Genomic DNA, 18,658 nt, shown 5'->3' on the forward strand with positions numbered 1-18,658 from the left:
CAGCTCAGTTTTTAAAAATAATCTTTTCAGTTAGAGTTTATGAACACCCAAATAAAACTCTGCCAAGGCACACTTAATAGATCAGTAAAACTATTTTTGATAACGTACTCTCCTATGGAATATGGGTTGGTCTTCTGACATGCTACAGCCCATTGAGTTCACAGATGTCACACTGTTCTACTTGCAGATACAGTCCTTAACAAGGCTGGCAGTTTCTACTTTGAAGCTTTCTGGAAAAATTAGCTTCAGTGATGTAAAAACAAAAGCCCAATCCAGACTACTACATGATAAAACACAAAGAGACTGAGGTCATGTGAACAGCACCAATGCACCAGATCCATAAGTGAATCCTTCCTTGATCTTCCAGGGCAGCATAGCCAAAAGCTGAATGCAGCCTAGTGATTGACCCAGCCTATACCAAATGGAGAAGAACAACTATCCAGCCAAGCCATGCCCCAATTCCTGAACCAGAGAATCTTGAAAAATAACGAATCATTGTTGGTTTAAGTAACAAAGTTTTGAGGTAGTCTATTACACAGAAATCAATAACTGAAACAGTAACCCAAACTGATAACCTGAAAATTCATTCTGTAAACCTGCATCTAAGCTTGGTATACTAATTAAACATTTTCTGTGCAAGTAGTCCTTCTTATATGACTAGAATGTGTGGAATGCCTCGGAGCAGCTTTTCCAAATGAATTCATCAATAAACATAAAACATAAAATGAACTGCTCTAGTTTTCCCAGGGATTCTGCCTAGGACAGACTGCCCTGGGACAGATGATTAAGTTAGTTTGTATCCAGTTCATGACTATAAAACATGGAGTTAGTGATGTCTTAGGCTAGGTCCCTTCAGGCAACTTGGAGCCTCCCAGGGTTAAAGAAGCTCTGCCAAAACTCAAAATCAATAGGGCCATTTAAATGATGACATCCCCAGTGGGTAAAGATATTTGACTCAACACATCAATGGCATGAGCTACTGTCATGGGCATTCATCAATAGGTTGAAGATCTCATTAAAGCTTTTTAATTTCTGCTTAGTGGTATTAGGATTTAATTGATGCCGAAGACACTGCCTGCCACTAAACAATGATGTTGGGGCAGTCAGTAGAGAATGTCTTAAACACAGGCCTAAAAGACCTTCCTAAGAAGGCCAGGGCAGTTCTGCTGGCTGCATTTCCTGGCTGGACAGGTTACTGCCACTTTGTAGTAGCTCTCTCCATGTTGTTCTGCTTTCCAATCATCCATGCACCCATCTTCTTTTACCAGCAGCCCAATTTTCTGAAAAACAACTCCATACCAATTCTTAGTCCACGTTGCTCAGGAGGGTTTGATTCTACCCACAGCTTCAGGGATGGGCACCCCACCCAGATCAGGTTGATCACCCTTGGCCTATAACCCAAGTCAGTGCCAATGAGATCAAAACTTTGAACTCTCACCAGTACTACTGGAAATGTGAAACTATTGTTTCCCACTGGGTTACTAAACTAGTAGAATGGAGTGAATGGTTGTATATAACTGAAAGTCTTCTTGCCATTCCAGGGAGATAGACCCTAAGAAGAAACAATGCATAGATCACTTGATCTTCTGGATCCAGCAGTTCTAGAAGTCATATGTGTTTATATTTTTTCAGTATACAAGCCAATAAAATATCCTTTTCATCTAGGCTGTTTTGAGTTGTATTTGTTATGTCTTGCAATCATTCTCAGAAACTGCAAAAAGGGGCTACTGCACAACTATGGGTTGATGGAATGCCATTTATTTTCTGGGACAGTGCAATTTATTACAATTTATTACACTCCCTTTCTGAGCCTTAGATCATAAAGTACCTGGGCGCTAAGACAACAGCACTTCAAAAAACAATATCATACTTGATCTTCATAAAGTGAAGTGAGCAAATAAGGAAACTAAGACATTAATGACACATGTGGCTCAAAAGTCATCCATCAAATCAAATATGGCACCAAGATTGGAACTCAAGTCTTTATGAAATGCAAGGCTTCTGTAGCTAGAATCAATGGCCCTTATAGGTGATTCAGTCGTATGGCTCCTAAATGTCGTCCATGGATTGGGATCTGTTGCCAGAGTATGGTCAAATCATCAATAGTCCACAGAGTCATGAGAAGAATAAAGACATTTTGATAGGTTTTAATGCAGCTATTTCATTTCACTCTTAAATCCTTAAATGTCATCCTTTCAGGTTTGTTTGGTTTTTCTTTTGGTGTTAACATGTCCTCTTTTGTCAACTGATAGCAATAGTACATGTAAATCATCTTTTTTGGCGAAATATAAAGCAAGCAAGCCCATAACCTCCCCCGAAAGGCATCACAGTTGTTTCTAATACTCTCAGCTTTAACACTGACAGCCACCCTTGCTCTCTTTCTCACCGACACCCACCAACTCCCCCATCCCTCTCCCACCACACACCCTTTCTCGGGTCAGCTCTGTGCTCTCCACCCTTGGAGCTTCACCTCTAGGTAGTTCCCTCCTCTTTTGTAATGTATATTGAGTGGCCTTCCTGGCTTCCTCAAGTCAAACTCCTCCTGTTACTCTGCCCAACACCTTCTTAACACAGAAGCAGCCCTGAGAAGGTGGGGAAAGGGCAAATTATGAGTACTTCTAAATAAATATTTGTTGGACTCAAACAAGCAAATTTATAAACACTGGTACCAACATTACTGAAAGCATAAGAGCATTAGAAAGACAATAATTGCCCTGGTTGGGTGCAGTGGCTCATGCCTGTAATTCCAGCTCCTTGAGAAGCTGAAACAGGCAGATCACCTGAGGTCGGGAGTTTGAGACCAGCCTGACCAACATGGTGAAACGCTGTCTCTAATAAAAATACAAAATTAGCCAGGCGTGGAGACACATGCCTGTAATACCAGCTACTCAGGAGGTTGAGGCAGGAGAATTGCTTGAACTCGGGAGGTGGAGATTGCAGTGAGCCTAGATCACACCATTGCACTCCGGCCTGGGCAACAAGAGTGAAAATTCTTCTCAAAAAAAAGACAATGAGTGTCCTACAATAGAGTGATAATTAAATTCTGCCATCTAGGAGAATAGCATGTAGTCATTAAAGTTATGATTGTAAATAATAATATGAGAAAATGCCTATAAAGTTATATAGAAAAAACACATAAATACAAAAATACAACTATGTTTAAATATCCATGAATGAATTTTTTAAAATACGGATTTAACTGCATTGTGGAATTATCAGTTATGTCTACTTTTATGTTTATAGGAATCTCTATTGTCCAGATTTTCTGTAATGAGTACATATTATTTATGATGAGGTTCAGAATATGCTACCACAAGATATGGCATCTTAGCATTTTGAATATTTTAAGCTCAAGGAGTCTGAGAAACATGCTGGAAGGACTCGCTGAAGCAGGTCAGAAGCTCCTCATGTGAGAGGTCCCTCCCTAAACCCAGAGAAAAGGAGCATCCTTATCTTTGAAGAGGGAGGAACACACAGAGAAGAATTTCAAGGAACCAGCCTTGGTAAGTTTCCCCCAGTTTACCATTTTCCACAACTTTCCACTCTTCGTCAAACCTAGTATAAGAGTACTCAGGTTTAATTGATGTATCAGATCTTCCTTCCTTATGAATGCTCTCATGACACATAAAACTTGTATTAAATACATTTGTATCTTTTCTCTTATTAATCTGTCCTTTGTTACAGAACACAGCCAAGAAACTAAAATGGTTAAAGGGAAGATTTTCCTAAACTTTTAAGTGTACAAAAATATATATTTATTAAAGTTAGTTCCAATTATTATGTAGCCAATATTTACTAATTACCCACTCTGTAGAGGCCAAGAAAGCCATATTCTTTTCTGATACCTACCTTGATGTGACAAGATTTGCAGCAGACATAGGCAATATTGATATTATTCTTTTCTTGACAGCTAGAATAACTCCTGCTAAGTTAGGCAACCACCTCTCTCCAAGCCATTCTTAATGCCTAATGACTGCCATTGTACCTGACCTAGGTCCATGGCTGACCCTTCCCTGTTTAGCCCAAGGCCATGCCCATCTGGGGCGCCACGTGGGCAGGTGCCTTCCAACCAAACTGAAGTCAAGGATTCCATCCACTATCACTACACTAGCACAAACCAAGAGAGAGAAGTCAAGGAGCCACATAGGGGTTAGGACAAGTAATCAAAGTCAGGTAGAAATCCCAGCAAGGTAGCATACAATTCATATTTCCCTAGTGAGGCTCGTTCTAGAATAATGGGAAAGCTTTACCATTGCCAGAATGCCAAGAGTGAATTCTTTGAATCTGGGCTTCCCCAAAATCAACACTTAGGTTCTGACAACCTCTAAGTCCATCCTCACCCACTACATCAAACATCCAGCATGCTTTTTTTCCGGGGACAGGGTTGGTTTTGTTTGATTTGGTTTATCTGATATCCGAAACTAACGATGGGAAAGGACAATGTTCATTCTTAACCTAGTGTATAATTAACCACATCAGAAAAGCCTATCGTTAGACGCAAAGAAACATTAACATACATTAGTTCCAAAAGACTAAAGCCTTTCAGACAGATGTTATTGGACACTTTCTCCCCTGTGGCAGACAAAACTGTGCCAGACAAAACTATGCCTGGCTTATTCCCAAAGTCAGCCCATGCTTTCCAAGGTAAGGATACTCTATGTTGCCTCAAGGATGCAAACAATTATGGTACCTCCAGGAGAGAAAGAGCACATAGCCTGTCACCTCTTGACCCCAGGATCCGATGTCACAGCAATGGGTGAAAGGATATTTTAGTCAGGAGGTGATGTGAGATGCCCCGATACCCCTCGGAGTCATTTGAGTGACAGCGATAAAGAGAATGAAATGAGCTATCTTGAAATGGAGGTCAGCCAGGTGTGGTGACTCATGCCTGAAATGCCAGAACTTTGGGAGGCCAAGGTGGGTGGATCACAAAGTCAGGAGATGGAGACCATCCTGGCTAACATGGTGAAAACCTGTATCTGTTAAAAATACAAAAAAAAAAAAAAAAAAAATAGTTGGGAATGGTGGCATGCGCCTGTAGTCCCAGCTACTCGGGAGGCTGAGGCAGGAGAATCGCTTGAATTGAGGTGGAAATGGAGCCCAAGTGCAGCCCTGGCATCTGGAAAGCTTGGATCCTTGATATTCAAAGCTCTGTGGCTGGCAAAAAATTCAAACAATAAAGGCTTTAGTATTAAAAAAAAAAAAAAAGTAAAGATTTTAATATTTAAGAAAAAAAGAACTTTTTTAAAATAAAATATTCAAAACTGTGAAAAACTTGCAAGAATCATATCATAAACATCCATAGTCCCTTCCCAAGATTCCTCCATTTGCTATTATTTTGCCCTATTTGCTTTCTCTCTTCCTCCTCCTGTTCTCCTGCCTTCAAACAAATGAAAGTGGTTTTTGCTAGATCATTTCAGCGTAGGCGTGAACAATCAGGGACTTTAACATTGATACAATACTATCTTACACATAGTCCAGATTTATTTTTCTTCAACCCCAAGAGTCCTGAGTGGGCCACTTTCCTCCAGTCTAGAATCGCATTGCTTTTAGTTGCCATGTCTCTTTAGCCTCTTTGAAGCTGGAATAATTTCTTGGCCTTCCTTTGCCCATCATGGCATTAACATTCTTGAAGAGGACAGGCCTGTGGCTTTGCAGAGGATCAATGCTGGGGATTAGAGTCACAGCGCACGTTTTTGAAAGGCATGCTACCTAAGTGATAGCATGTCCTCATTGCATTACCTCAGCTGGCACCTCATGAAACTTGGTCCTATCTTTGATGTGTTAACCTTGCTTCTTTGGATAAAGTGTTTTCTGCCAGATTACTCCACTGTATGTGTGTATGTGCAGGTATTCCTCTTTTTCCCTTTTATAATTAATAATGTATGGGAAGATTATTTTTTCTTATTCTGTAAATACTCTGCTAAGCAACAGGCTTTCACTCAATGGTTTAACACCTATTGATGATTCTACTCTGAATCAATTATTAATAAATAGGTGTAAAAGAGTGATTTTGTAACTGTCATTTCTTTCACATTGATTAGTTTTCTAGTGCAAGAAACAGCTGCCCTTTCTGCTTTCCTGCTTTCTTTCACTTGCTTTCTTTCTTTTGTTATATCTTATTCATTTGATTCTTAAGTGTCCCATTTTAAGCTGGCTTCTGTGTCATTCAGACAGGTTCTTTTTTTCTTTTTTTTTGGATCAGTTTCTTATTTTCTAGCACAACAAAATGTTCCAGGCTTTTCTTTTCCTTTCCCTGCTCTGAACCTGAAATTAGTTATTGCTGTAAGCAGGGGTCCCCAACCCCAACCCCTAGGCCGCAGACCAGTACCAGTCTGTGGCCTGTTAGGAACTGGGCCACACAGCAGGAGGTGAACAGCAGGCGAGGGATCATTACTGCCTGATCTTCACCTCCTGTCAGGTCAGCTGCATTAGATTCTCATAGTAACGTTAACCCTACTGTGAACTATGCATGCGAGGGATCTCTGCTGCATGCTCCTTATGAGACTCTAACTAATGCCTGATGATCTTAGATGGAACAGCTTCATCCTGAAACCATTCTCATACCCCTGCCACCCATGGAAAAACTGTCTTCTATGAAACTGGTCCCTGATGCGGAAAAGGGGACCACTGCTCTAAGGGCCCTTATTATTTTTAGAGGGGAATGCTATTTGGAAAGCAAGAGCTGGGCACTCAGTGTGCTCACTGCTGCTAGGAGTGTCATTACTTGTAGGCCCTTTAAGAGGACAAGTAAGAATTATAAATATTCACTGAGTCATGTCTTCTTATTGACACCTCTAATCGCCATCCAATAGCTCAGGCTCTTCCTTGCCTTCTCTCAGTCCGTAGTTGTATTGCCCTCCTTCCACAGTGACAAGCCTGACCCCCCCAAAACAATACATTTACTTAATCCTACAATGGATACAAATAATTTCAGAATTGTCCCACCAATATCACAACCAACACCAAATGTATAAAGTTCAAGATTCCTTTCCAGCACTTGTTGTTTGATAGAAGGTATACAATCATGGTACTGTGTTCCAAATAACTTGAATGAGTATTATTTTTCCTATGTGTAATTGTGTTATCCATTTGATATACAGTTAGGTTCATTTACTCTGTTTATACTCAATTTACTCCCAATCTTGTTATTTAATGTTCTTTTTGAATATAGAAACCATTAACATGGTTTCAAACTTAAAACTATATGAAAAGTATACATTCAGAGAAGTACTATAGCACTCCCTTCCTTCCCTAACTCTTCTAATGCCATTCCTACCCTGTAGATTACCAATTTCATATCTTCCAGTTTATTCTTCCTGTGTACCCTTTTGTAAAAATAATTGGATACAAAGATAAAGACATTTTTATTTCCCCTTCTTTCTACATGCAATGCAGCATGCTATATACAGTCTTCCACGTTTCGCTTTTTGCACTACCAATATCTTCTGGTGATTACTCCAACCGCAATTCACAGAGATCTTCCTCATCGTGTTTTACGGCACATCACTGCATTAATGTACTGTGGTTCATTCAAACACTCTCCCAATACAACATAATCACTATGATGATGCACATCTTTTGAGTGAAGTTGAACGCATTTTCATATACTTATGAAATGTGTTCATTTTTATATCATTTTTTGTGAACTTTCTAGGTCTTTGCTACTTTTCTATCGGATTTATAGTCTCTTTACTCTCCTCAATTTGCAGTGATTTTTTTTTTTGTTCATTTGTTTATTCTGAGATGGAGTCTTGCTCTGCTGCCCAGGCTGGAGTACAGTGACGTAATCTTCGCTCACAACAACCTCCGCCTCCTGGGTTCAAGCGATTCTCCTGCCTCAGCCTCCTGAGTAGATGGGATTATAGGCATGTACTACCCTGCCCAGCTAATTTTTGTATTTTTCGTAGAAACAGGCTTCACCATGTTGGACAGGCTAATCTTGAACTCCTGACCTCAAATGATCCACCCGTCTCAGCCTCCCAAAGTGCTGGATCACAGGCGCGAGCCACTGTGCCCGGCCTGTAGTAACTTTTCATATATTAGCAATATCAGCATTTTATCAGAAAGATATCTTGCAACTATTTTCTCCTGATTTATTAATTGTGGTTTATGGTTTTTTGCCATGCCAAAGAGGAATTTTTTAAATTTCTAACTTTACACAATCAGATTTTATTACATCTGATTTGTGAAAAACCTTTCCTTGTGCTTTTCCTGTCCATTATAAAGCAACTCCTTATACTGGTTAATTTTTAAGTATTCCTAACTATATTATACAATGTATGTAGGAACAAAATCCTATTTGCTTGCCTACTGACCGCTGGGCAGCTTCAAACATTCATGAACTTTATTTCTGCAGGCCCTTCATTTCCTAGCTGCATACCTTTCATTTTCCCTAACCCCAGGTTTCCTCAGCAGACCAGTCTCGCTAGGGAGCTGTAAACTAAACCTAAATTACTAAAGAACACATCATTCACTCATAATAACCATAGGAATCTTTCTCTAGAGGAAATCATAATTGGTAGTACAAATCTGTTTTGTAATCACATACTTTCATAAAGCAAAGATCACCAATATTATACTTTATTGTCTCTCATTGATGGATACATTTTCTCTCATTATTTTTATTATTAAATAATCCATGTTCATTTTAGGAAAAAAATTAAAACTACAGCTAGGCAAAAACAAATCAAAATGTTGCAACTGCTAATATTTTAGGGCATATATGTAAACACATATCTATTTAAAAACTCTCTTTTTTTATATACCTATTTTAAAAAACCTTCTCTACTATACTTCCTATTTTGTAATCTGTTTCTATTTTCATTTAATATAAACATCTTTCCATGTTACTAAGTTTTCCACAAAGGCATTTTAAAAGGCTACATGGTATTATACTGTATAAAGACATAAAATATTGAACCAAATACTGTGCTCTTAGCATTTTTAAAAAATATCATAAACAACTCTGAGAAAAAGACACATATCTTTATGAATTTGTTCAAATGCTTCTTTAAGATAAATACCTAGATGTGAAATTGCAGGATTAAATAGTATACAAGATTTTCAGATTTTTGATATACATGGTCAGGTTGCCAGCAGCAGTGTATGAAAATAACTATTTACTTTACCCACACTCCAACCACATTAGTGTTATCTTTCTCTGTAATCCTTTTCATCTCCTGAATTAACAAGACTAAACAATCTTGTAAAGTTCTGCAAAAGCACCAGATAAGCAAATTTAGAAGAAAACATGACTGATGTCTGCCCCAAACACTGTAAACATATACCCAGCCTCTAAACTGCCAACTGAAACGTCCTGAGAAACACCTTCACTCAAAGATGAACATTTTTTTTTTCACTTTCCCCGCACAGCTCAGTCTTTATGATGTTAAAATCCTGTACAACTTCCTAACAGCACTTCTCATTTTGCAGGAGCCCGAGTTTAGTTCCGTTTATAATTGAACAGGACAGATCCCATACAGGAAGCGTAGACCTAAGGAATTTGTGGAAAGAAATTTATGGGAAAGCGTCTCTCATCGGGGCTGCACTAATTAAAAATCCATAAATAATTCTCCCTTGTCAATTTCTGGATAAACACATTTGCCTTAGAAATTTTTACTTCAGGTTCTAGTCTAATGACCTTCACTTCTAAGTTATGCTTTCAATTGAAAAACAATCACATGAATTTTTTTTTCCAGAACCATCTGTGCTTTCCCAAGAACATGTAACTACTACAGATAAATCCACTACATGGAACACCCCAATCATCCAGTTTAGGGTTCCAAATGCTTAGGAAACTAATGCCATTCCTCAAAAACAGCAAGTGATCAGAAACACTTACTTTAAAATTCGATGTTTGGTGTGTGAAGTTTCTTAACAAGTGTTTATTAAACTGCATAATTTCAAAGCCTGGAGTGGTATATTGCAATGTTTTCCTGGGAGTTGATCACATTTGCATATCTTTTTACACATCCTGTGAAATTAATATTGCCTTTTGTATCTTGAATTTAGCTTGCCATTTTTACTTTTCATTGCTACGAGTAATATAAAGTGAACCCCCAAAGGCATTATGCAATGCCTACATAAGCTTTATTCTCTCACTGTTGTATTTTTATATGAATGTATTAAATCAAGATTAATAAACCTTTGCAGAATCCACGGGTCCTGCAAAAAGGCAAGATTCATAATGGTAAAGTTTGCTCAGCAAATAAAGGAAAGCTGCTCCTAAAACTGGAGCCAAAGGCCAGGGTTCATGGAACTCTTGTCATATCCAACAGTGTGTCAGAGACCCTTCACCTCACAGGAAGCTTTTCAACAATCACTCAATGTATGTGCAAAAGTGGCTTAACCACTCCAGGATACCAAAACCTAGCCGGTGATTATTAGGCTGCTTTTGCTCAGGGATACATCTTTGTAAGATGCTAAAAAGTGACCATAATCCCAGAATTTAAAAAATTTCAGCTGGGTTTATGGGGATGGAATGCGATAATAAAGAAACAGGATGGTAGGAGCTGAGGTGAAGTGGAACAGGATGAGTAGCTGAGAAGCTCCAAAAAGCAAATCAAATACAGAAAAGAGAAATCTCTCTGAACACCGCATATCACATGGGGCACAGGAGGCCTCAAAGGAGCATCCCCAACTTGCTGGGCCCCAGCAGCTCCTTTGCCTTAGCTGAGAATCTGCTCAAAGCTCAGGGAAACCTAAATGGCAATACAAAGGATGAGTTGGGAGCAGCTTCAAGATAATAGGCTACTGGTATAAATACCTTGTGAGGTCAGAAAGGCTCACTGCCATGCCTTGTACTACTGTCACTGATGCTCCTACTTCAAGGTCCTCCAGCTTGGTCAAGAGGCAGAGTAATGGGGATTCAGGGCCAAGACCAGGGTGAGGTAAAATGAGGTGCAAAATTTAAGTAGTACTAAAAACAACCTCAGTAGCCAGGTGTGGTGGCCATGCCTGAAGTCCTAGCTACATGGGAGGCTGACGTAGGAGGATCACTTGAGCCCAGTAGTTTGAGGCTATAATGCATGATGATTATACCTGTGAATAGTCACTGTACTCCAGCCTGGGCTACATAGAGAGATGCCAATTTCAAAAGAATAGAAAGGAAAAGAAAGAAGAAAAGAAAAGAAAAGTCCTTAGTACTCAAGATAATAATACTTCAGTGCAATCATTTTAGAAATCAAAAAAATCATGGTGAAGAAAATAACAAAATTTTAAATAAATAATAATGCCCTGCCAACCATATTTGAGCCTGCATGTACACTCCTACCTACATTTTCAATTTATTCTAAAATTAATTTTTTTGGAGAACCTTAAAGTCATTGAAGAAACACTGAAAAATTGGAAAATAGGTTTATTAAAACTCAAAATAGTAAGTGTGAATATTGTATTTACACTAAAACCAGAATTCATTATAATTTCATTTTCCTGGCTTTAATGGGACAAAGTTATTTTATTTTATTTGAAATGGAGTCTCACTCTGTCGCCCATGCTGGAGTGCAGTGGTGAGATCTCAGCTCACCAGAACCTCCACCTCCTGGGTTCAAGTGCTTCTCCTGCCTCAGCCTCCCAAGCAGCTGGGACTACAGGTACATGCTACCATGGCTGGCTAATTTTCCTATTTTTAGTAGAGGTGGGGTTTCACTATGTTGGCCAGTCTTAGAGACAAAGTAATTTAAACATGTTTTCAAAATTTACTACTTTGTTTATTTCTTTTTAATGGAAGAATGACCACGTTTGATACTCTCTTATCACGTAGTGACAATCTTAAATGATTTTTAATAAAACGATTTAATTTCTTTACACTAATTTCACTTTTTTCTTTAGCTTTAGGCTCCAAAGTGACTTGGCATTGTACTAATCCTTATTTAAAATTGTGATATTTTGTTCATCATGGGTTTTTCTGGCATTTACTTGATTTTTGAAAAAAACTGAATTAAAATATTTATCTTGATCACTAAGTATCTTGACATTCTCTTAAACTGTGCACTACCTTGTTCCATCCAAGTCAAAGTCAAGGACGTAGCCATCTCAGGCAAATACTATAAAAGTGACTTAAAGTGTGGAACGAAGCATAGGATCTGTTATTAAATGAAAGGAGTATGTGGCAGAATAATATGTACAGTATGGGCTCATTTGCACTTAAAAAAAAGGCCATAAAACGTTTGAAAAAATAACTCTCAGTCATTGTACATTAAATAAACATGGATGACAAAAGGTAGAAAGTGTAGCCCCGGAAGCAAGAGGTTCTAAATCATGGTGCTGCGAAATAATACATCGGGTGTCCAAGTAGCAGTAACAGCTAAGTATTACCCTCTGCTAACATCTGATATCTTTGAAGGATTGTCTCTACAATAATATCATTCTCATTCACTTGCAGCTAGGTAATTTTTTTTAAGAGAAAGAGATCGGATTACAGCATGTGTACTGGAATGGCAAGCAAACACTGTAGGTTCAAGGAAGTTCATGAGCATCTCAATAGTATGTGTCATGATGAAAATACACTGAGAACAACTCATCTAGCTGCTACTGATCCTATTCCATGAGCTAGGAATATGTAGTAAGTACTGTTTCATCCTTGCTTTTTTTTTTTTTTTCTTTTTGACCTGCTCAGTATCCTCCTCTGTTAAGTAATAGCAACTTTCATTGGCTCTTTAGCCAGGCTTATGTAGGTATAATTTAAAAATGTGAAATTTACCCTTTTAGTATATAAGGTATACAAATTCTGACAAATGTACATAGTTATATAACAAACACCACAATCAAGATACAGAACATTTCTATCATCCCCGAAAGTTCCAATGTACTTTGCCATCGTCAATCCTTTATCCTAATTCTCCAGCCCCTAGCAACCACTAATTTATTTTCCCCATAATTCTGCCTGTTTAAAAACATCATATAAATGCAATCATAAACCATTTGTGCCCACCTTCTTTCACTCAGTGTAAAGCATATGATATTCATCCATTTCATGCATATCTCAGTAATTTACTTCTTTTTATTGCCAAATAGCATCCTATTTTATGGATATACCACAGTTTATTTATCCCTGGTAATAGGATTTGGATTATGCTTTGGCAAATCACCCATACTTCACTCTCAGGTCATGCAGCTCATAAATGGCTGACCCAACCTTAGTTAGAGGAACATCCATAATCAGGCCTGATCAAATAATACGCTCAGTCATCCTGATAACATGGATGGTTTGGAGGTGAGCACATGGTTTGATATAACAATTTTCAATTCAAGACAACTGACAGAACTATTGATAAGAAGTTACTGATGGTATAATGGAAGCTGTTTCTGGTAGCTATTGCACCATCACAATGGTGTCCCTTGAGGATAATAAAGTCAACAGGAAGTAAAGTGCAACCAAGTGGATGAGATACATTCCTAAGCTAGTTTGAGCACCTGGATTCAGACATGCCTAAAGATCTACCCTTAAACCTGTCAGTTATATGAGCCTATACAATTCCTTCTGGCCTAAGCCAATTTTGATTACATCTCTCATTCCTGAAACTAAAATCTCTTGACTCTACAGCATGGAAAGAAAATTTTCATCAAGGAGCTTACAATAGAGTACTGGAAATAAGACATAAAAAATGGTTTTGACTTCAGACACCCCAACTTTACCAGTTTACTACTTCCTAAGTATACAATGTCAAGAATTCTCTTTACTCCTATAAACCTGTATTTCCTCATTTCCAAAATGGAGGGAGTAATTTCTTACCCATTCTAAAATATTATATTGAGAATCAAAAAAGACTAAGTTGGTTCAAATGCAGAAGAAAAATAAAATGTATGATTATTATACACAAAAAATAATTTGTACACAAAAAGGAGATATTAAATGTTGATGGTGATAAGAGATAGAATCAAGATGCACTATAAGGATCAATGCAGAACTCCAGTGCTTATATAAGGATCAATGAATGATAATTGTAACTAGTGATATTTCTTGAGTGTATTCTTGTGTTAGGTATTGTCTTAGGTATTTTACTACATTATTGCATTTAACATTCTAAATATCACTAAGGTAACTTTTTAAACCCAGTTTTGATTAGGCTTAGAGAACATAAAATACTTTTTAAGTTAAAGTAGCAACTGACAGAGACCAATAAAAACCTAAATCTGCAGCCAGGTGTGGTGGCTCATGCCTGTAATCCCAGCACTTTGGGAGGCCAAGGTGGGCAGATCACAAGGTCAGGAGTTCGAGACCAGCCTGACCAACATGGTGAAACCCTGCCTTTAAAAAAAAAAACAAAACAAAAAAAACCTAAATCTGGACCACCGAAGCTAATGCACAGTGCACACTTCTAAGTTAGATAGAAGGCATGAAGTAAACACTGTGGAAAGTAAAATTCAGTTATAAAAACCATCACAACACAATTAATTTAGCAACTTCATTCCTTTATACATAATTGTGCAGAGTGCATCTAACTCATTAAGACGTAGAATGTTTATACTGTCATATAATATTATCACATGATAATAAACAAAGTTGCACTATATTTCTAAACATCTGGATTTCTGAGCCAATTTTACACATTTAATTCAGCTATTTGGTGTCTTAAACACATAGCAAAAATACACAAGGAAAAAATGATTGTACATCTGGCATCAAGATGGCTCCAAGAATTAGACTGCCAGTGAGAAAGTCAGGTTTTTCTAGCCTATATCCTCTGGAGGATAAATACCCAAAATAGTACTGTTTCCAAAGTAACCACAATAAAGAAAGGAGACTCCACAGAGGAAACAAAAGTGAATAAGACATGCCTAGCCCTTTTCAAAAGCTGAGCCTTCCCTCCCAAGATCCAAGGAACTCAGGGTTTCTCATATCTGACACCCTATGAACCAGAAAGAGTATCACTTGTTTGTTTGGCCATTTCTCATTTTCCAACTTTGGTCCTTATCAGATTCTCCAGAGGCAGCATAATTTTTAAGACACTTACTCTATTTAGAATTTCATTTATTCATCCATCCTTTCAGTTACTCAGCGGTGACTGCTTTTGCTGAGCCCTGCACTAATGATACAAAATCCCAATCTTCCTGCCTAGGAGAGGTAGGGCAAAGTAAGGAGTATGGCATCTCCATTTCCTTCTTTTCCTCTACTGGAATTAATTCTTTGTAACCAACCTCTACTGAAATTAATTCTTTGAGTTCAGCTGGCCCTTGAGATCCAACATAATTTGTTTTAAAAATCAAGGCAACCATTAACGTAAAAATGAAACAAGTATTAGAAGAAAACATGAGTGAATTTCTGTACAACTAGAAGTGCTGGGGAAAGCCTTTCTAACCATGACTCAAATCTAAATGCAAAAAAAGAAAAAGAATAGATTGAGAATTTCAATTACCTGAATTTTTTTAAAATTTGCATAGCAAAAAATATCATAAGCAAAATCAAAAACTAAATGCATGATAGGAGAAAACATTTATAATATATATCACAGATTAGGCACCAATCATCCTAATATATATTTTAAAATTCTTGGCCAGACACAGTGGCTCATGCCTGTAATCCCAGCATTTTGGAAGTTTGAGGCGGGTGGATCACAAGGTCAGAAGTTCAAGACTAGCCTGACCAAGATGGCGAAACCCTGTCTCTATTAAAAAATTAAAAATTAGCTGAGCGTGGTGGCAGGCGTCTGTAATCCTAGCTACTTGGGGGTCTGAGGCAGAGAATTGCTTGAACCCAGGAGGCAGCAGTTGCAGTGAGCCAAGATCACGCCACTGCGCTCCAGCCTGGGTGACAGAGCAAGACTCCATCTAAAAACAAAAAAAGAAAGAAAAGAAAAAATTCTTAAAACCATCTTTATAATAAGCAAAATAGAAGAACAAGTAGTTCGCAGAAGAGGATATAGGAATTGCCCTTAAACATATGAAAATATGCTTAATTTCACTTATAATGAGAAAAGCAGATAAACACTACACTAAGAATTATAAGCATATTACTCTAACATAAGAGCTTATCAATAGGAGACACGGGTTTGGTGTACACAGAAACCCTTTACTACCTTCACAGCTTTTCTGTAAATCAAAAGCTCTTCTTAACAAAAAAGTCGACTTAAAAAAACTACATTGAGATACTATTTCTTGCCTACCAGATTGTCAAAATTGAAAAACTTGACTATATGCTCTGTTGTGAGGGTGCAGAGCAACAGTCCCTCTCATGCATTGCTAGTTAGAGTGCAAAAGGGTATAACCTGTGTGAAGAGAAATTTGGCATTTAGTTACAAAACTGTGTATCTATTTCCTTTTTTATCTATCTACCTACCTATCTAGCTACATATTTACTTACCAGCAATGTCAGTTACAGCGTTTACCCTGAACATATACCTTCAATTGTATGAAAAACCATGGACATAAAATTATGCACTGTAGTGTTATTTCCAGTAAGTAAATATATATATATATATATATATATATATATATATATATATATACTGGAAAGAATCTAAATGCCATCCACAGACACAACCAATAGCAGTTCTTTGTGTGAACAACCAATATACACAAAGGACTACTATTCAACTGTAATAAGGGAGGAGAAAGATCTTTATAAAATGATATTAAATAATTGCCAGGATAAAAAAGCAAGGTGAGGGGCCGGGCGCGGTGGCTCAAGCCTGTAATCCCAGCACTTTGGGAGGCTGAGGCAGGTGGATCACGAGGTCAAGAGATCGAGATCATCCTGGTCAACATCGGGAAACCCTGTCTCTACTAAAAATACAAAAATTATCTGGGCATGGTGGCGCACGCCTGTAATCCCAGCTACTCAGGAGGCTGAGGCAGGAGAATTGCTTGAACCCAGGAGGTGGAGGTTGCAGTGAGCCGAGATCGTGACATTGCACTCCAGCCTGGGTAACAAGAGCGAAACTCCGTCTCAAAAAAAAAAAAAAAAAAAAAAAAGCAAGATGAATAAGAGTGCATACATATATGTATTTGCTTCTTTTTATAATAAACAAAACTAACAAAAATATTTCCAAAGGAGGCAAGTATAAATGGAGTTAGAAGGGTAGGGATGGAGTGGGACTTTCTTAAACAAATTTTTATCTAGTTTTGACTTCAACATAAAGTTTTACCTATTCAAAATAAAAAAAAGGTATTTCTAAAACAAAATCTAAACATGCATATAGGCAGAAAATGAGTGGATCTAATGATATATCACACTGACATAAATAATCACAGAGAAAAAATAAATTCAAAAAATTTCTCAATACAGTATTCTGAATGTATATCCTTGGTGGAATATTAGGAAAAAAGAAGTGCAAATAAATCTTGAACTTTACTTTGTAGATTGCTTGTCAGGAGGGGTATCGATATAGTAATTCCGAAACTATTTTCTGTGTACTGTAGGATAGAGCAAATGAATCAATACATTAGGATCTCACTGTGGAATAAGGAGATGCAAATATGAAATGGAGGAAAGTGTGGAAGAGTTTTGTGTTGAATTTGTACATGGTTACATACACGTATCTATTTATTTGTCTATCTATGCACCTATCTAATCTATCTAATCTACCTATCTCTTAGAGGCCAATGACACCCCAGTAGCAATGAACCCATCTGGTGGCCAAAACTTTCTTTCTACATTCCATTCTCCACTAAAGGGAGACAGGGCTTGACTGATTCTTGATTGGGGTGGGGAAAATGTAAGGTAGGTTGAAATATCCTCTTTTAGTCAAGGACATACTCAAAGACTGATGGAGACTTGTCATAATGTTATAGGAACTAGCATCAGGGGAACCTGCTGGCTAAATGAGGGACAATTTGAGCCTCACAAAAGAATAAGGAGCTGTCTAAGTATCATTTTGTGGAACTTCATTGAGCTGTGTGCTTATAATTTGTGTATTTTTCTGTGGGTATGCTATATTTCAATACAAAATGTAGTGTCTTTTTTTAAAAAAGAAGCTATGATACAAGCAGCAAATAAGATATATAATTTACTTTAGCAGAAAGGAAGACCTGTGCTCTATGAATTAATTGTTCTGATTATAGTGATGATTATCCATCCTAGTATGGATACAGAGATGGGGACCTCTTTCAGTACAAACAACATCAGTACAGAAACATATGAAGATAATACAGAGAGAAAAACATCATTAGGTACAAATCAGTGACAGATGATAGAACCTGCGACTGAAAGGTTCTTGGACACAAAATAGTTACCCAGTTACCCAGTCTCAAAGTATCTCCCCACAGATACTAATTTCAAAGCAAAACAAACAAACAAACAAACAAAACTTTGAAAGGGAGTGATCTGAAGAATAGCTGAGATCAAACAGCATCACCAAAAATGGCACAAGCATTACGTGACTCTGCTGTGATGCCATGTGAAGTAGGCAACATTACCCTGGACTTTGACCAGCAACAAAGAACAATTTTATGGCATTCCACAAACACTGGGTTGGAATCTTCAAAAATACAGACTCATGAAAGACAAAAGGCAGGGAAATATACTAGATTAAAAGAGTCCAAACAGGCAAACAACTAAGTGAAATGTGTAATCCTTGATTGTATTTTAAAAAGAAAACAGAAATAAGGAGAAAGAGACATTATAAAGTGTGAGGGATATTAATGGAAACATTTGAATATATTAGATTACATATCAATGTTAAATTTCATGTGGAGGGTGATAATGGTATTATGGTTA

At 37.6% G+C, this 18,658-nt stretch overlaps 1 protein-coding gene across 13 annotated transcripts in view; it reads right to left on the reverse strand.

The window, feature by feature from the left end:
* Positions 1 to 18,658, reverse strand: part of FHIT (fragile histidine triad diadenosine triphosphatase) — a 1,534,178-nt gene that overhangs the window by 1,207,428 nt on the left and 308,092 nt on the right. The window lies entirely within an intron of this gene.

This window comes from Callithrix jacchus, chromosome 15 (genome assembly GCF_049354715.1).
Source record: "Callithrix jacchus isolate 240 chromosome 15, calJac240_pri, whole genome shotgun sequence".
Taxonomy (NCBI): Eukaryota; Metazoa; Chordata; class Mammalia; order Primates; family Cebidae; genus Callithrix; species Callithrix jacchus.